General features: G+C 30.2%; 1 long non-coding RNA gene across 1 annotated transcript; it reads left to right on the top strand.

Annotated features, from left to right (window-relative positions):
- Positions 1–12,001: 12,001 nt before the first annotated feature.
- On the top strand, positions 12,002–14,347 carry LOC113724427 (uncharacterized). Its single transcript, XR_003457161.2, has 2 exons — positions 12,002–12,260; positions 14,144–14,347. It is a non-coding gene; the product is annotated as an uncharacterized lncRNA (long non-coding RNA).
- The last annotated feature ends 7,198 nt before the right edge of the window (positions 14,348–21,545 follow it).

Raw genomic sequence — 21,545 nt, forward strand, 5'->3', positions numbered from 1 at the left:
TGATATAAAGCTTGACAGGAGATGTGGCTATCAATATCAGGCTTGGAAAGCATATTTCACTTTTGCAGCGTTTACATTGACAAGTCAACAATGGAAGACTCAGGAATCTGATTTCGAAAAGAATTTTTTATTCGTTTTTGGCTTCATTATTGAGAAATTTTAACCTCAGAAATGATTTGAAACAATTTATGAAGATAATTACATAAACATAAAATTAACAAGTTAAAATGAGAATTGGAATTTGGGGAGAGGAAAGTTCTTCTTTTGTCTTTTTTTTTGGATTTTTTTATAGTTTTTGTATAAACTACGTTGTTCAAAGTCAGATATTGCTATGAGAGATAAATTCACTCGTTCTAAGCACATATATTAGGATTAATATTTTTGTGGTAACAATGCACTAAAATTAGTAAAGCCAGAAAATAAGGAGAAAAAGGAACATGGAAACTGTTTTGATTGTCCTACTTTTGTACCTATGCTTTAATACAAATTGTAGTATCGAAATAATTTATCGGAGGCCCTCCAAAAGTTTTAAAAATTTTAAAATTCTCCCTATAATTTTAGTTGTCAACTAAAATTTTATTATGTTATCCCCCTAAACAAAATTATTTTTTCTTTACTTTGTTTAATTTCTTTTGATAAAGTGTCATATTTTAAACTAACAATTAGTTTCCTTATAAAAGTATGCCATTCATGTCTACATTACTATACAGTTAGTATTATTTTTGAATAATAATTATAAAAAATATAAAAATTTCTTTTCTCCGAGTTTCTTATAACAAACCAACTCTTTGTTTCTTTGATAACTATAATTTTACAATAGAAACTAAGGTAATACTGTATATGTTACATAGGAAATCAAAAACAAAGAAAACAAAAAAAAAAAAAATATATATATATATATTCTAACTATCGTACAAATTAAAGAAGTTTCAACTACGATTTTGAATGCCTTACCCTGACAGTAAATAGAATGGCATAGAGTCCAATTTTCACATTTTTCTTTATACATTGTTTTTTTTAAAAAAAATTCTTGCTTCTAATTATAATTTATTGTGCTTTCATTTTGCTTTTAATATGCTTTATTTGCTATAATATCATTGATGATTCGTTCCCACTAAACTTTTGAATTCGTCACTGAGCCTGATGCATATTTTCAAGGTAAATACATCAACATGACCTACATATATAGACCATAGTTATTAAATCCGGCCCGGCCCGATAGTTCGACCGGTCAACCCGGTGAACCGGCCATTGAGCCGGGCCGGTTCATTAATTAGATCGTTTTGACAAGTGAACCGTTGACTTTTCAACGGACCGACGGTTCAACCGGTCAAACTCGGAGAACCGTCCGGTTTTGTAGGAAACCGGGTTTGCATGTTAAAAATATTTGGAAGATGCTAGAGTGAAGCTTCAAACCAACAACCTCTTGTATTTAAGGAAATGCAACAACCGCTACACCAACAGCCCACTTGTTTATCATTTAGTCTTTTTTTATATTATATATTAGACTTACTCTTATTTTAATTTTCCAAAACATAATTTATTTGGAATCTTTTAATAAATTTTATTACTCCCCAGACTCTATAAATTATGAAATGAATTTAAAAAATAACATATCACATAATTCATTCTAAAGGCAAATATCGTTCCTAATAATTCTTTGCATTTAAAATTCATAAATAAACTAGATAATTATACTTAGATAAAATTTTATTCTTGAAATTTGATGGATTACTAATTGAATTTAGGTTTTGTTAATTCTTATAAGAATTAATGATTCTATAATAAATTAGACTAATTGAGCATTTACTATGACATAATTTATTATAGTTTTAACCATATCAAAAATTATGAAACATAATATTTAAATATATTTTGTGATCCACCGGTTGAACCACTCACCCACTGATTGAACCAGTAACCCATTCACCCACCTCTTTCGCCGAGTTCCCCTCCGGGCCGGATTTAATAACTATGATATAAACTGCAACTAAAGTTAGCCAGTAGTCCAAAAATTATTGAAGCCTCAAAGAGACTTTGACAGTTGACGTGGCTATCAATATCAGACTTGGAAAGCATATTTCACTTTTGCTGTGTTTACATTGACAAACCAACTCTTAGTTTCTTTGATAACTACAACTTTAAAATAGTAACTAAAGTAACACTGTATATGTTACCTAGGAAATCAAAGACAAAGAAAACAAAAAATATATACATATTCATTGATGATTCGTTCCAACTAATGTAAAAGCTTGAATCCGTCACTGATGCTGATGCTTATTTTCAAGTGTAAATACATCAACACAACCTACATAAAAAGACGATTAAACATAATAAACTTAATAATTCTGTTACTTTAAATCTACATATAAGATTGTTATACAAGTCATTGAGCAGAGCTTACTGAAACTTTAAAGTATATATGAAAGACATCAACGGTTATGGAATATATATGCGTCATTAAAAAAAAAAAAAAAGAAGACTTCAGGGAAACTCCTACATGCTAGTAAAGAAAATTGTATAAATTGTAAATTAATATGATCTGATCACACCCTAATTGGTTACTTTCTTCTTTGTCGTCACTTTTTTGGATGTTCAACACAATATTTGGAAATGATTAAAAGGAGTGAGTAAATTAGTTTCTTTTTTTCAAAATATTTTTCGGCTCAAGCAAAACCTCCAAATCTTACAAGAAAGGAAGGAGAAAAGGAAGGAATATGAAAGCGGGGGAAGAGAAAGGACTCAAGAGTCAAATCAGAAATCTAACAGACACTTGACTAACTATCCTAAAATGCGTCTTGGGGGAAGTTTTTGTTACCTTAACCGTATGTAAAGCAATGCATCCAATTTAAACATTTTTTATCTTGTTTTTGCCCTTGTTTTTGAAAAATTATTTTTCACATTCCAAATGCTACAGTAAATGTGTATTTCTAAAACAACTCCAAAAACACCATATCCAAACATCATATCAAAAACAACTCCATATGTATATTTCAATTATGTAAATTATATATATATAGATATTAATATAAATTGAAATATACAAATTGAAAATTATATATTTATATATTATATATTATATAAATATTTATATACATTAATATTATACATAATATAATATGCATAATATGTAATATTGTATACATAAATGTATAAATATTTATATCAAATATATTATGTACAATATATTATAATATATGCATTATTAATGTATAATATTATTATGTACATTATTGTGTATAATAATTTATAATAATGTTATGTATAATATATAATATACATAATATGTAATAATGTATAAATGTATATTATGTATTGTATATTATATTATATATATACAATATTATGTATATTATACAAATTGAAAATTATATGTTATATATTTATATATTATATATTATATAAATATTTATATAATGAAATGTACAATAAATATTACAAATTGAAATATTATATAAACACCACATTTATAATATTATAATATTTATAATTAATATTAATGTATATAATATATATTAAATATTTATATATTTATTTATACATATTATAAATATTTTATTTTATTTAAAATTTTTTTATATATTTATAATATATTTATGTAAATATTATATATTATATAAATTATATAAATTATATGTAATATAATATATATTATATATTATATATATTATACATTTCTATAAATGTACATTTATACATAATATATATTAATGTATAATTATAATATACATTTATATTATGTATTTTATATAATATAATACATTTATACATTTATATTAATATACATAATATTAATTTTACATTTATACATAATATTAATGCGTTTATACATTTATATTAATTATATTAATACATTTATACATAATATTAATATATATTTATAATATATTAATTTATACATTTATATAATATTCATTTATAATTTATACATTTATAATAATATACACTTATACATTTATAAATATATTTATATTATGTATTATATATAATATAATACATTTATATATTTTTATATAAATATATTTATTTATATATGTATCATAAATGCATAAATTTATATTTATATAAAAATTATAAATTATAAATTATAATTTATATAATATTCATTTATAATTTATACATTTATATTAATATACACTTATACATTTATAAATATATTATATATTATGTAGTATATATAATATAATACATTTATATATTTTTATATAAATATATAAATATATTTATTTATAAATGTATTATAAATTTATAAATGTATATTTATATAAAAATTATAATTTATAATTTATAATTTATACATTTATATAATATTCATTTATAATTTATACATTTATAATAATATACATTTATAAATATATTTATATTATGTATTATATATAATATAATACATTTATATATATTTATATAAATATATAAATATATTTATTTATAAATATTTATAAATGTATTATAAATACAATATTATATATAAATATAAAAATTATAAATTATAAAAATACTCAAAAATATGTTTTAAAAATACCTCTAAAAATAATCCAAAAAACATCTACAGTAAAAGTTTTTCTTATAGTTTTTGAAAAACAACCCTAAAAACAACTAATCCAAACGGGCTTGTATTTCAAAAACGAAATGCTACAGTGCTGTTTTTGAAAAACAACCCCAAAAACAACTAATCCAAACGGAGCCATAGCCTTTTAAACTTCTATTCTTACTCCCATGCTGGAGGAACAAAACTAATTCTTGCCCAAACTACTTGTGCACATGATGTCAACATAACCATCATTGTATAAGCATTGTAAGTAATTGCAAGTTCTAAGTAACAAGATTACTTTCATTTCATGAACAAAAGGAATATCATAATTTTGCTTTACTTTTGAAAAGTTTTTTGTCAAATGAATTCAAAACCAAAAAAATAAGTATTTCCAAATTGAATACCACATCAAGTGTTCTACATATTAGCTCTAATTATTATAAGATTACTCTTTGATTCTGCAAATTATCGCCTAGGGTAGAAATTAAAATTAGATTAAAATCTTTGCCCATATTACATCGGCGCTTTTTGGATTTCGTACAGACTAATAACTGAGAGGTCTTTTCTACAGCAATGACTGAAGACTTCGCTTTGAAATCTTTACGCGTGAAGGAACTAACATCTCACCGTCAAGTCAATTGAAAGAAAGATTCAAGAGCACAAAAGTGACTGAAATTCCGAGACAAAAAACCACTTTGAAGAATAAATTTTTCATATATAATGATACAATAATATACGATCAAAAATAATTTCAAAAGTATCATATTCATACAATATATCAAAAAGAGTTCCAAATATATAAAAAAAATTAAAAAAATAAAATTTACACCATCTTTTTCTTCCACCTATCAGTCTATCACCACCACCATGCTCTTCTTCCTCCTTTCCCTCCCTCTCCCTCTTCCTTCTCATTCCTTCTCTTTTCTCTCCCTCCATCTTCTTCGTCTGCTCCTTCCTTCCCCTTCCCCTCCTCTTCCCCACCTTCCCAAGATTTGGTCGAGGCCAGATTTTTTGGGGGGGGGGAGACGAGGAGTGGAGTGTGAGGGAGATAGGGAGGGGAGGGGGGATAAAAGAGAGGGAGGAGGAGGAGGAGAGAGGAGGGTGGTGACAGTAATGAATAATAGTGTTAATTTTTAAAAAAAAATATCCTTAAAATACTTTAAAAAATATCCCAAAATATTTTTCAAAAATACCTCTAAAAACACTATTAAAATTATTTATAGTAAAAATTTTTCATACCTATTATTATAGTAAAATATTTCAAAATTACTCTTAAAAATAGCTAATTTAAATGGAGCCAAAAACAATTGCAAAGATTGAAGATTTTTCCATGGCTCAAGACATGCAAGAAATTGAGGATCCAACGTCCACAAACCCAAATAAAGTTTTTTTTTTTTTTGGATTCCTTTTGGGCAAAACCTGGGATGGGATGCCAACGCAAAATTTTATCAGTAAAACTAAATCTGTACAAGGATGGGCCCATATACCTAACTCATGCTTCACATTGGGCGTGACCAATCATTACTGTTGAAGCCTCAAAGAGACTTTGACTTGACTTTGAAAGCACAATTCACTTTTGTTCTGTACCATTGACAAGGAAGCAATGGTTCTGAAAACTCACAGTCATGTTTCTCATTTATGATTTGATGTCATGATGTAATAGATCTAGGCATTTGAGAACAATTTAGATGGTAAATTATTTGAGATATTTTTATTATAATATATTTTTTTTGATATGATTATATGTGAGATAAAAAAAGTGATTGAAAAATGTGTTGCTGATGCAATCAAATCAATATGTGTAAATAAGGTGTATATAAAGTGAAATAATCTTCAATCCAAACACACACAATGAAATTTGATTTGGATAAAAATTTATTAGTTTATAGCTTGATTAGTGAAATAAAAAAACTCATTATGATTTTTAACTACTCTTAGTTTCACTTCAATAAGTATATTTAACATACAATGGAAAGCACCAAAAAAAAGAATAAGAAACCTTTCCAGGTTCATGATTCGCGTTTCAGATTTTTTTTAAAAATGATTTGAAACAACCTAGGAAGAAATCACGCGAACATAAAATTGCCAAGTTAAAGAGATGCTTTGGATTGAGGGAGATGAAGGTTCTTTTTGGCCGTTTTTGGTTTCTTGCTTTATCTATACATTACGTTGTTTAGAGACGGATATTGGTCCGAAGAAAAATTCACTCTTTCTAAGCACATATGTTAGGATTTAACTCTTATATTGCTATCATTGACGCACTCATGTAGTAAAATTTTTGTTGTAGCAATGTAATAAATTTAGTAAAGCCAGAAAATAAGACAAAGGAAAAACAAACATGAAGGTTATTTTAAGGACAAATTACACTTTATCTCCCTGTGATTTAGTATTTTTTACATAACCCCCTATGGTTTCAAAAGTTATACATAACTCCTTTGTAATTTGAATTAAAGTGTCAAAGTGACGGAAATGATCATTCGTAACGGAGTCACCTAAAATGTAAAAAATCCTCTTATGTAAAGTTGAGAATTATTTTTTTAATCAAAGGGGTTATATGTATATTTTAAAAATCATAAGGGGGTTATATGGTAAAATATTAAACCATAAGGGGTTATATGGTGAAACATAAAACCATACAGGAAGGATAATTTCGATATTTTTAAAAGTTTCGTTACGAATGATCATTTTCGTCATTTTTTTGATACTTTGATCCAAACCATGAAGAGGCTATATATAGCTTTTAAAACTATAGGGGATTCTACAGAAAAATACTAAACCACAGGGGGTAAAGTGTAATATTTTTTCAGTATTATGCTAAAGATGATTTTTTAGACGATATATCCTGGGTGTTTTTACAAACTAGAGTTGACTAAAGGTTTTAGAAATAAATATAAAAGTTGGGAAAAGCCGGATGTAGGGGTAAAATGCAAAACACGTTCTACTTTATGAAATTGATTGTGCAAGTTGGTTGAGAAAGGAAATTTTTTGGGTTACCATATAAACAGCAGAATTGTCAACAACACTTACGGTCAAAAACGGTGGCAAAGGAATATTTTTCCCGTGGAGAAAACCTTTTGTTCACATTCAAAGGGAAAGTGTAAGTGACCCCCACAATCGCAGAGGGAAGCTGCAATTAACCCTAAAAGTTATATAGATGTGAAGGCAGAATAAATTGATAAGCAATTCTATGGCCGGATGATTCTGATCTTATCCTATCTTGTTCCTAATTGCGCAAAAGAGACCAACTGAAAGGTTTTTTTTTTTTTTTTTTCAGCTTATCTCATATATTCAGCAGTTAGAACCAATCAGTTAGTAGCATTTCATGCGAAGAAAGAGTCTTCTTGCCATATTGCCACTCTAATTGTCTAAGTATTAGATTCTTGAGTAGGGAATTGAATCCCATGATACTTTGAGAGGTGGAAAAAAGGGGCTTAATATGTAAAAGATGGGAACCTAATAGCTTAAATTCTTGGATCAATATTGAGTTTCTGATTTATATATTGGGTTTCTTTGATGGACTCTCGAGGTTTTTCTACCTAACAATAGTATGAACTTTTGATTTTGTGACTAGACGGGATAAACCAAAAAGAGCTGTATTTTATGTATCTTTTTTTTTTTTCATATACTTTCTTCGGTTCTGTTAGTTCCATTGTTGATTTGAGATTAATTGGAATCACTAGAAAAGAGCTGTATTTTCTTTATACTTTCCTCGATTCCGTTGGTTCCATTGTTGTTTCGACATTAGCCAGGATCACCAGAAATTGCTATATTTTCTGCATTGGAAAGTTTCCTTGGTTTGGTTGCTACCGTAGGCTGATATGAGATTAGATAGATATCCCTTCAACACAACATAAGTCATCGAAAAGATCTTGGAAACCCACCAAAGTGCAAGAGCATTTAATATATAAGTTTAATCTTTTAGATTAATGTTGAGTTTCTGATTTATGTATTGGACTTTTTTGATAAACTTCCTTGGATTTTTTTCCCTAACACTAATGATCATCCATTTATGTACTAAGAAAATTGCTATACCACTAAGTTTCTATTATGTCTTATTGCTTTTATAAAAATTTGTACCATAATCATATTCATTGGCCACTATAACTTGAATATCTAGCTGTTTTGTACTATAATCATGTTCATCGGCCTCTATATCTGGAATATTGTGGCTGTTCATATATAATTTTTACCCAGCTTCGATTTTTATCATGATTAGATTTTTCGCATGTTAGAAAGCTCCGCTTACTTTGCTTGAAGATGTGAAAGAGTCACTAACGAAGAATTTGCTTCCACAGTAAGGGCAATCTTCTACAGGATATAACAAAACTATTCTCTGTATTTCTACAGGATATATCAAAACTATTCTCTGGATTTCTCAAAACCAAGTGTAAAAATCGTACTTCAATTCTGATTGAATCTTCGTCATATATGTTAAAAGACGTGTTTGAAGAGTTATTTCTGTATCTTAAGGAGTGAATAATAAAAGTTACAAGTACTCGAGTCGGGACGGCCAAAAATTTGAGTCCAAACAAGCTACAGTGTCTAGAGAACTATTTTTAAATCGTGACACAGGTCGGAGTTCAAAACATTTAGAAGAGGTGATTTAAATTTTTAATGGAGTTGTTAATATTCTTAAATTAAACTATAACTCTTTTATGTTAGAAGACGAAAATACAACACAATTAATGATTATCTTCTTTTCTTCAAGAGGCTAACATTAGCTTTAGAGCTATTTTAGCTACGTGCTAATCCTAATTTCACAACCATCTATAAAAGTCTACTCAAACTCTTGTTGAAATGGCATCGCTTCAATATTTATATAGGTGAAATTGTACTTGTAGAGTTCAATGTTTATGTCCTACAAAAACAACAACAGTCCTACTCATGGGAGCACTTGTAATATCGCGGTTGGCAATTTTGATTGTGAACTAAAATGCTGCACCAATTTTTGCTCAAAAAGTCACTATTTAGGTTCCCAAACAGCAACGGGATGCTATCTACTAAATCTGAGGTATGATAGGTTAAAACTTCTGCCTTATTATGACAAAATCATCATCAAGCTGGGTTGAGAATATACCACAACCAAAGCATGATAATCTAAAAATTCCGTTCTCAATATGCTCAGAAGCGGAGGATTTTGATAGATTTTGAATCGTAAAACACGTTAAGGTTTTATTTCTCCATCATGAATATGGTGTGCTTTTGAGCAGTGTTTTCAGAACCGGACCGGACCGGCCGGTTCAACCGGTTGGACCGCGAACCGGACAGGCCAACGGTCCGGTCTAGAGCTAAACCCGGAGAGTAATCAAGAACCGCTAGAAACCGGATGACTCGGACGAACCGGAAAAACCCGCTTAGACCGTGAATCGGCGGTTTTTGAAACTTTTCAAAATGAATTTCCAAATTGCAGCCGCCAAGAGTCGAACACCAAACCTTGTGTTTGTCATAAGAAGCCCTTACCACTGAACCATAGCCAGTGGACACGATTATTTTGTGCAGATATCTACTTAACTTATCAAATGAAAAACTAAAAACACCCTAAACCTAAGGTACATCAAACTTATTTCTTTGTATATAAAAAATATATAAATGCAAAAATAGTAATAATTGTTAGTATATGTATATATATAATAAATTAGGTGTATTAAATGTGTTAGGACAACCGTTAAAAAAATCCTTTAATAAAATAGCTTTTTAAAATTTTTGTAGAAAAATGTACGACAACGATTTAATATGTGTAGAATAAAAATAATCAAGAAATAAATTTGTGAAAAAATAAAAAAATTTAAAAAAATGACAATCCAAGCAAGGTCTAATTTGGTAACTAAATTGAATTGTTTAGATAAGTTATTGTTTTAAAAAATTTTAATTACATCAGAAACACTTGTGCTTTACATCATAAATATATTGTTCGTATATCTATGTTTGTTAATGTACTCCCCTTGATTATTAATGTAATCCCCTTGATTTTTTAATTTGTGAAAATAAATAAAAATACTTAGACTTTTAATTTCAGTTACAATCTCACAATAAAATAATGGTTGAAATGCAATAATAGATAGAAAGATTGAGTAGGGATATTCTTGCTGAATTGACATTGTAGACAAGTATTTAGGAAAAAAATTGATAAGTAATTATTATTTTAAAAAATATTTATAATTACATTGTACACATTCGTACTTTACATCATGACTCCTTGATTTTTTTTTATTTGCATGAATAAACAAAATACTTAAAAATTTTAATTTCAATTACAATCTCAAAACAATATCGTAGGTAGTAAGATTGAATAAGGATATTGTTACCTAACTGACTGGTAAATAAATATTAAATAGGGGAACATTGATAAATAATTGGGTGCTAATAACAATTTTCTAGTGGACAAAAAATGTGAATATGGAGAATTTTTTTCTTTCCAATGAATATGGACTGAGTGAGAAAGTCAAATGGCTGAATTGAAAACACAAATTTGAAAAAAGTTAAAAAAGAATTATTTTTTTTAACCCAAATTATTTAATGCTACAACCACTCACTTTTATCTCATTTTTTTGTTTCTTATCAAGTTTGCATTTCTATTTTCGATTCTCTTGACTTCCTTCGAACTCCAAACTTTCTTTTTTAAATTGCAATCTCTAAATCTCAAAGGCATAAATTAAAATTTAAGTTTACAATGTCAAATCCTCATAGACGTGAATTTTGTATAATTTCAAAATATTGTGATATTTTTGGGTTAGATTTAAGATTATTTTGGTAGATATAATTGAAATTGAAATGAAATTTATTTGTTTTAACTTATAATTTAAAAAATTTATTTTTGAAAATCCAAGTTATTCAAAAATAGTAAACTTTTCATCATATAAAGTTTTAAATTAGTCTATTGCATGTCTTATTTTGTGCATATATATATTTATATAAATTTTTTTAAAAAAAATTCATTGAACCGAGGTTGAACCGGTCCGACCCTTTCACTTCACCGATTCAGTTGACGGTCCGGGTTTTAAAACATTGCTTTTGAGTTATAACAAAATCTGAAAGAAAAAGACAACAAAATTTATGTTTTCTTATCTGTAGATCAACAAACGCAAAAGTTAATAATCCTTGGGATAATTATTTACTTCTCTTGAGGTGTGGTCAAACTACCAAGTTTGACTAAATAACAAATAGCTCCATGTAAACTGTGTTTTCAGGCTCGGACCGGACCGGCCGGTTGAACCGGTCGAACCGGGAACCGGCCAGGCATCCGGTCCGAGTTAGTTAAGAAACTCGGGTATTAAAAACTCGGTCAAACCCAGTCATAAACCGGGTTTGACCGGTGAACCGGATAAGTTGATCAACCCCGGTTTTTTTTTTATAACCTTTTTCGGTGATTTTTTTTCAGTCAAAATTTTTGACTGACCGACGAAATTAAAAAAACTCTTGGCTTGGGTCAGCTCCTCTGCTTTTGTTTCCGTCGTCTTCTTTCTTTCTTCTCAGATCCAATAACCCTAAATCTAAAAGCCTTCACCGTTGTCAATTGAGATTTTCCAATTAATGGACATGTGTGTCTGTTAATTGGAAAGCGCCTGTGAAGGAAAGCGTCTGAAATTTATGCATTTTACTTCAGTCGGCAGTCGCTACTCAGGGGCAAATTCGTGCGGCTTGTTGAGTAAGAGAGACCACCTTCAGTGGCAGCTGGTGAATTAGTTCAGTTGAGGGCCTTGAGGCAAAGACACACAGTTTCTGGTTTGAGGTGGGTACTCCTTGTTCATCAACTGCCGACCCAGATTCCATTTTTTTCTTTTTCACTTTTCATAAATCTATTTCCTTTTATTTTGGTGTAAAAGTTTGTTGTTAACCTTTTTATCCTCTGCATGTATTACTTCGTTACTTGATTGTGGTTATTTTGTGAAAATTGTTGAGCTTAATTTAAATATTTAATGCTTATTTGAGAACTAAATTCAGTGTTTGATTATTTACCCAGTATTCTGGCCGTTAATAATATTTAGTTTAAAAGCACTTTACTCTGATCTGACTTGAAACTCAAAGAAAAGCACTTCAGGAATGATTCAAGCTCATTTGTCTAAGTTACTCTGCTGTAGCAAAAATGGGCAGGTAGAAAGTGCCTTAATCTTATATTCATCTGATGGTTTTTCCTTCAGAAGGCCTTCAAGTAGTTGTCCAGGGTCGTAGAAGAACTGCACCTTCACAACCTTGGAGTTCTCATTCAATTGTTCCAGGACCATAATTTGAGAACAAGTCCAATTATTAGGATAGTATTAGTTGGATGAAGAAAAAAAGAGAGCAAAACTGGAAGTTGGATATATGGTATTAGCACAGGTACCTCAAAAATGCCCATCCCAAAAAATTCAACCATTTCTCTAGTTGGGGAATTTCCTTTAAAAGGACCTTCCATGAAACCCCAATGCCTGAACTTGTATACTATCACCGGCAGCCTTGAATATACGTGAAGGATCTCCAAAGCGAATCCACATGGAAATGTAGTCTTGAAAACCTTGAGAGCTGATAGTTTCTTGAGCTGAATCATAAGCCCGGAATTCCTTGGGCAATGCAGTTTGCAATAGCACATTGTAGCCTCCCCCTAGTTTTCCATTTTCTTCTATGGTTAGAGGTTTACTTCCTGAAAATTCATCAGTTGCAAAACTACGAGTCTTACTAAAAGTGTTTTTTTATAAACTCTTGCAATTCCAATTGGGTCTGTGCACTTGAGATTAGAGGTTCAAATGTTCGATTTGGTAGGTAAATATATGTATTTTTTTCACTATGAATCAAATTGGAAATCTTCTGGTTGAAGTTTCATAGTAAGATGGGATCTCAAGGGTAACATTATGAGCTTCGCTTTTCTGAGATGTTGACAGGCACTTCTTTGTTCAGTTATGCTAGAAATCACGCCCACGCACAGATTTTTGTTATGTGGGTTCCAGAAACTGCATTATTCCTGCTTGCCACTTTTGAATTGGGGACAGATTTATGTAATAGTGATACGTTGAGCTGGATCTGGGCAACAAACTTTTTTTTTCCGTCTTTCACATGGGGGTCCAAGTGATAATTGATACCTTAAAACAATCTTGGATGTGGGATTTAGTCACATAGAGAGGAAAAATTTTGTTACACTTCTACTGCCGAGGACTTTATGCATGGCCACTTTGTTCATCCCAAGTATTCTGTTTTACATTATCATCAATTAATGATGGTCCTACTTTCATGATATCCCTCTTCTGACCAGAGTTTTCCTTTCGTTGATAACTGTTTTAGTATTATATGTACCTTTTTCACTATTTGTTAGTAGTATTTATAGTATTATATGTGGTTATTGTTCCCACAAATTGTGTGAGTCGATTATAAAGGAAAGTTTGTCTTTGAATGCTTTATAATGCTCAAGGGCAGTTTGAGCATGCTTGCTACTAACTCTTAGGATTCTTTTATTTGAAGTGGGATTTTTGTCACAAGATGGCTGTGCATATATGGATTCTTTTTTTTTTTTTTGTACAGATCATGATAACTATGTTAATTTTAACTTTACAATGTATTTTCATGTGTAATAATTGCTGTAGATTTTCATTTGTAGGATATTTTTTAAATTATTTAATATTTTCAATGTTCTTTCTAATGTAGGACAATGGAAGGTACCAATTCACAATCCACACCAGCAAATGAAGGATCGGCATCAAAGTCAACTTGTTACCTTATTTGGATGGCTATTTGTTAAGGATTAATCATGTATGGGATTTCTATTTTATAAATTTTGTGAATTTGGATGAATTTGGTGAATTGTTTGATGAATTGGATATAAATTTAGATGATTGGGTTCTTTGGTTATATTTTGTAAATTTGATTTGCAGGTGTATATATATATATATATATATATGACATCATCCGAGTCGACCCCCTATCGACCCCGGTCGAACCCATTGACCCCTGACCCCTGATCTCGACCGAGTCGAGTCCCGGTCCGAGTCTGAAAACATAGCATGTAAATGACTTACATTAAATGTTTCAGACGGAGCCAGGTTGTGGTGGAGAAATTGATTGTATTGCTTTGACTCGGTCATGCTTATTATGTTATACTTTTTATATCCCAATTTGATTTATCTTTTTTGTTTTAGTGCAGTTTTCTTCTATTATAAGATCGTATGGAATTAGATTTAGCTAATTGTAGAATATTTTTTTATTAAATAGTTATGCCATTCTATTTAATCATTTTCAAGAGTTGAACGAAAAGAAAATTTTTAATATTGTAATTGTCATGCATTTTTTGTATTTAATTACAATTTTCCAACTTCAAAAAATGTTTGCATGATTATATATCAATGACAGATGTCGAGCCTATGCAATAATAATAATGATCATCTAACTACCACTAAAAGCAGTCAATAAATAATCCTAGGTACTGGAGCAGGGACTCTAAGTGTGCAATGGGTTACTTGATTTACCCTGTTCCCGAAAAGTTTGCTTAATCCGATATACCAGAATTAATTAGTTAACAAAAATTACTAAATAGTAGACAGTGGCAAGTAGGGTCGTCTCTTCAGGAACTAAGGATATTTGTCTCTTTTAAATTCCAATTGATAAAGGGGGATTTTATTGGAATGAAACTAAAAACAATTAAGCAATTAAACTAAAAATGAATAATTAACTAACACGAATGTAGCAGGAATTAAATCAAGAATAGATAAATTCTAACTAAGGATACAACTACTCAAACACAGTCCACTTACCTGATCATTGATGCAAGGGAGGTTCACTTAATTTATTAATAGGCTAGTTATAGTCGCCAATGAAATCTAACGAGCAATTTTTCCTTAATTTATTGATAACCAAGGTACGACCATTGATTGCCTCTAATCAAGAAATACTCCTAGGTACGATCGTAGGAATTAATTCCTCAATTACATTAAGATCTAGAAGAACCTAACTCTAATCAATAACACGCTACGAGGGTTATTTAAATTAGATTGCACGTTCCCCTAGTATTTAAACATATCAGTTGCTACTAATATTAATCAATCAAACAATTACGGATTTAATTGACTAATTTGGCAGGAGATTAATAAGTCACATTGAACATCGGGCCCTTGACATCCAATTAATAAAATAATCTCATGAAAATTCAAATAGGCAACGTGCAAATATTAACAAATTAAAAAACGCGTGAAAACTAATTAGATATCACAGATATTTGGGACTGCGCCGTCGAGTTGATCCTTGACTAGATGAAAAGTTTAGCCACGCCGCATAAATAAATCTCCACGCAAATTAATTGATTGCAAAGGCATCACGTTTTTCACTAGGAGCGAGAAATAAAAGATGTTTTTCCCGTTGGAAAATATTGTTGAATAATAGGCATGCGCAAAGACGACCATGTCTGTTGCTCTAAAGATCGACTCATGATCATGTGGGCGTTTAATGACATACTACACTAACACTGTCTGTTGCTCGATAGAGGCAGTAATACTCCTTCAAAGATTGACAACCATTGATGCGGCCGTCCCAATAAGTTTCAACATTTGCATTTTTCGGCTTCAGAAATTTGCGAAATTTTTGTAAGAAATTCCGATTGCCCCATTGCCTTGCCTTTAATCTCTGCTCCTCTTCAAACATTTTTCGACATTGCATGTGGTAAATGGTTTGCTGTTCATAACTTTGATTTATGCTGTCATATGGAATTCTCTGAATACTTGAATTTTGCATCATTTTAGATTAATGACTGAATTGTTTTGTAAATGGCGTAGCAAGACTTGGGTTCTAGCTTTCATTTGTTAAACTATCTTAATAATACTCGATTGCAAAGTTTTACACTTTCATTTTCCAAAAAATGAAACATTTTTAGGAAAACTATTTAACTTTACTTCCAAATTAAACTTTGAAATGTGGTTAGTGTCAAAGTTTGACATATCGGTCTATATGACAAAAAAAGAAAAAAGAAAAAATAAGGATATACATATTTTGGTCAATACCAAAATTTTCATTGGGCTGGATTCCTGGTGTGACACAAGGAAAGGAGAAAAGGTAAGAAGGTAGAGGAATATTTTTGTAGCACTTCCTTTGCACATCTAAGAGAAAAAGCTCATCTCACTAGTGAGTTGTTTTTGTTCCCTGAATTAGGATTGTAAACAAATCGAACCGCTCACGAGTAACTCGAATTAAAGCTCGACTCAAACTTGATCAATATCAAATTCGAGGTAATCAAATCGAACTCAAACTAATATATAGACCGTAACCCAATCTTATTCTTCTACTAACTACAATGCCTCTCGAGTTTTTGGCTAACCAATTATTTTTAACTGTAAACCACATGTTCAATATATGCTTAATCCTATCTCTTACAAACAAATCAATAGTTGGAAGCGAAAGAAGACTTGACAAACTAGTCTGTATCTCCTTACCAAACAGTAAAAATGTTTCCTTCGGAATATATTTGGATGGCCTTCTACTTCAAATGAGAGCATTGGTATGGGGTTTGCATCATGATCGAGCAGCAAACCATCAAGGTAGGAGTGCATATTCAATCAGACTATTTAGAAAAATAGTGCCATATTGAGCTATTGCAGATTCAATAGGAAAGAGAATCCAGGGAAACAATCCGAATCAAGTGGACTCCTATCTTGCAGGCAGATTTGCTTATTTGTTTTGATATCTTGTAAAACATAGAGCAAATTACGCGAAATATCACTAAACTATTGTGAAGTGCCGGTTCTGATCACTAAACTTTTTATTAGCTAAAAATGTCACTGAACTAGTAAATCTATACCGTTTTGGTCACTCCGTGTATTTGTGCCTTTAGGAGAGACGGAAATCAACTTTTTGAGGGGCAATTTCATCTGTACAGCCTTTTCCTTGAAACTCTCCACCATAAATCTCTCTCAAATGTCAGACAACTCGTAAGTTCAATTAGGAAGTGCAAACCCTTATCCTCTAATAGATGTCTTCTGCAAATATGGAGTAGGAGGGACAATATACGAAGTTGCAATTTGCTGGGAATGTGTTGAAGCTTCATTGGAGGAATACCCAAGGAAAGAACTCCGACCTGCAATTTGCTGGGGATGTGTTGAAGCTTCATGAGAGGAAAAGGCAAGGAAACAACTCCAAGCTGCTCTTGTGGTAGTAAAACTAATTTGAAGACTTCATGGATTGATAGGAACCCGCCAAGGAGATATGTTGAACGTGCTAATGGCGAGGTAAGTGTGTGAAGATATAGGAAATTCTTTAAATTAAGTTAATGTTTAATTTTTTAGACATTTATCGGCTAAAAAGAATTTTGATAATTTTTTTGTAGGTTGATGGCTGTGGTTATTGGAATTGGTATGATGATGAAATGTGTGAGCGTTTGAAACAAGTCATACCCGGTCTTTTAAGAAGAATAAATAGGCTGGAAACCGAGAATGAAACTTTGCGGCAGCAAATTCTGAAGTTGCAAAAAAAGCTGAGAAAATGGAGGTTCAAGTAAAAAATCTGAAGGAGAAGCTTGGAAGAAAGAATAATGAGAAATGAATAGGGACAAGCAAAAAGATTAATGAGAAATGAAAAGCCAAAGACTTAGATTCTGTTTGATAACCAAATTCAGTACTTAAACTTAAACACTCATATATTAACATATTCAGATTATTTGATAATTAAAAATTGAACATCTGAATTAATTAAGTGATACTGAATTTTCTAGGCAAAACTTGCTCCCAAAATTAAGTGATAAGTTATTCACTTATCACTGAATGTGATATGCACTCAAATGCATTAGATTTAATACTTAATAATTTCATAACTTAATAGATTCATATTTTAGATTTCAGATTTCAAACTTTAGTTTTATCAAATGTGCTCTTAGTATGAAACTTGCTCCCAAAATTAAGTGATAAGTTATTCACTTATCACTGAATGTGATATGCACTCAAATGCATTAGATTTAATATTTAATAATTTCATAACTTAATAGATTCATATTTCATATTTCAAATTTCAAACTTTAGTTTAATCAAATACACTCTTAGTATGAAATTAGACAGAAAATCTTGACAGAGAAACTAGATTAAAAAATCCAATTAAGCGCCTTACTATTATTGCGTGTAGGAAAGAAAAACGAATTAAGAAAATATTAAGGAAAATAAGCTTTTAGAAGCATGAAACAAGCAATGAAGGTAGAAAAGAGGGAAAAAAACCAATACTAGATTTTTTAAAGCAAAAGGAAAAAGTAGGAAGTGCCAAAAGGAAATTTTAATGGAGAAAGAGAACGAAAAGCTTTCTTTATTACCTGAAAATCAACATTATCAACAAAGAGACCAAACAAGCAGAACTGTAGAAGCGAAAAAAAAACCTTCAATACTTCTTGTATCATCCAAGAATTATTTCTTTAACATGAAATCCTTATACTATATAAGAATGAGTTTTAGTCAAAGGGGGCTTTGAATTTCAACCGTATGGGTAAGGGCATTTTGGAAATATGAAATAATATGTTGCTTTTTAAAAGCTTTTGGTACAACTCATAGAAGCATGTGTTTGGGTATGTTTACAGAGATATCCTCATATTTGTACATTTAAAGTTTATATTGTAGGTACAACACAGAATACAACTTGTGGTAAATTCTTTTGTCATACATTTCCAGAAATAGGGTAGTGTCTTTTTATGGGTATTTTGGAAATGTACGATTATTTTGGTTGTCTTTTTAGCTGTGGGTACAAGTTATAATAACTTTTGTGTGGCTATAATTACTTAAACGTCCTTAATCTCTAATTAAATTGGGGAGAATGTGGTTTAGTAGGTAATTAGTGAAAGGAATTAATGAGGGAGGGGTATGTTAGGAATGTGAGTTTGTTGTACTGGTTTTTTTTAGTGAGTTGCAAATTAAAGGTTGGAGAACATTGGTTTGTTGTAACTGATTAGACTTCTAGACTTCTAGACTTCTAGGCTAGCTAAATTCCATTCACTGCAAAGGTTTACTACAAATGATTTATTAGACACAATCATTAGGGATAATTGGACGAAGTTGGCTAGATAGGTGTTACTATTCAAATTCTGCTGCTTCAACTTCATGTATTTTGGTTTAAGGTCTAAGTTAAAAGATTGTCTTTTTAGTTATCTTTACTGCTTCCAACCATTCTAGAACCAGGATGGTTAAGACAAAATTAATGCTATTTATTAAAAAATTTATAGCATCAAGTCTTGGCCATCAGTTCATCCCCTTTTCTTAGTTTTTGGGGTTGCTCAACATAGGTATTGTTGTCTGGAACCATCTTTTATCCATTTGAAGACAAATCATAACAATTAATTGACTTAGCTTTTTGAATTGTTTTTTTTTGTTTTTGCTTTACTTGTATTTGTGGTAGGAACAGGATTCATTGGAAGTGTGTTACATCTCCTAATTAGAATCTCCGCCAAGGTATGTTGAACCTGTATTTTTTAACATTGAAATTTGTCATAATTTGTAAATAACCTGTGATATACGTATAACTGCTTTTTGTGCACATGTTAATATATTTAATTAGGTCATACTAATGCATTAACAATGTCAGCCTCATATGTGTGAGGAAAAGTTTTGCAGGGAATATTTGGAATAAGGTAACCAAAATTTTATCCTTTCTGCTGAATCTTTTAAATTCTTTTAATATACATGTCGTTAGTTCTAGAATTGATTTTGGTGTTAGTGTGTATTTAGTGATACTGATTTGGTTTGGTGATAAAGTTCGTTCATTTATGTATTTGGTTATATATACGATTGTCCGATTTCTAGGAATATTTGATTCATTTGGTGGTAGTTTGACCTTTGTAATGCTGATTTGTTATGGTGATAAAGTTGATTCATTTATGCGATCATGTGATAATTGATTTTGGTAGTTTGATCTTTTGCTTTGAAACTTATAGCTTGTCTTAAACTTATGTTTGATAATATGTTTATTTTCTCTTACATTCTGCTAAACTTACAGTAATTGAGTAGTCTATAGTGTTTCAATAGAATTCGTTAAAGCTTTCATTCCTAACTTCCTTAACAAAGCATTAGAATTCAACCAAAATTTAGATACATACTTTATCAGTATTGCACTACAAATTATGCTACATAAATAGTTCCAAAATTCGATTGAAGTTGGAGTTGTTTTATCACCAATTGACTAAAACTATAGCAAATTTAGTACTGCAAAAAAATTATACGGACAAACATATTCTTATCATTTGAAAATCCTTGTAAATACTTTATTACAATTTTAACAAAAACAAAGCTCCCAAAGTAGTTTAAAAAGGATCTTAATTTATACAAGTTAATAACTTCAATTTCTAATAATTTGTAAAATCTTTGCCTACTTAATTTATTAGCTATTGCAACAAATGAAATGATTGTTAGACGTTATCATATAGTAGCATTGACAAAATTGACCAAAACTCATTCTTATATAATATAAGGACATCTAGGTATTTTTGGAATGGGGGATTATTTTGCAATCGTTAATGCATTGGGTACAACTTATATGAGCATATGTGTTGGTGTAATTATTGAAATGGTGTCATAGTGCAATAAAAATAAAGAGATGTTGCAGCTATTCATTCAATTGTCTGAAACAACTCATAATAATACCAATGCATGAGTTCTCATGTCTGAATCCCTTATCTTTGAAATAGCTTCCACACCAGCAATGTACTATCACTATTTACATCTCAATTAAACAGCCAAAAACATAGGTATGTTGATGATTTAATGTCTAAGTATCGGTTATGGTTGTTCCGATGCCTCCTCTTGCACATTCTTCCGTTTTCCCCTTTTCGGCTTCCAGGATTAGGCTTCATGCCCTCTAAACTACTCCATTATCCATGCATTGCCTTCTACTTATATTAAGTAGGATTCAGCTAATATGCATTATTATCTACAACAATTTTGTTAATATTACTTAATATGCATTGTTATTATACTCTTATCTTCAATCACTTGCTCACCTTGCAAAAATATTGATGATATGTACCGATAGGTTCTTGATAAAAAATAACTTGGTCAATATGGAAATAATTTCAGTTCAACCACTAAAAAAATCTCTTTAG

Source organism: Coffea arabica, chromosome 1c (genome assembly GCF_036785885.1).
Source record: "Coffea arabica cultivar ET-39 chromosome 1c, Coffea Arabica ET-39 HiFi, whole genome shotgun sequence".
Lineage (NCBI taxonomy): Eukaryota > Viridiplantae > Streptophyta > Magnoliopsida > Gentianales > Rubiaceae > Coffea > Coffea arabica.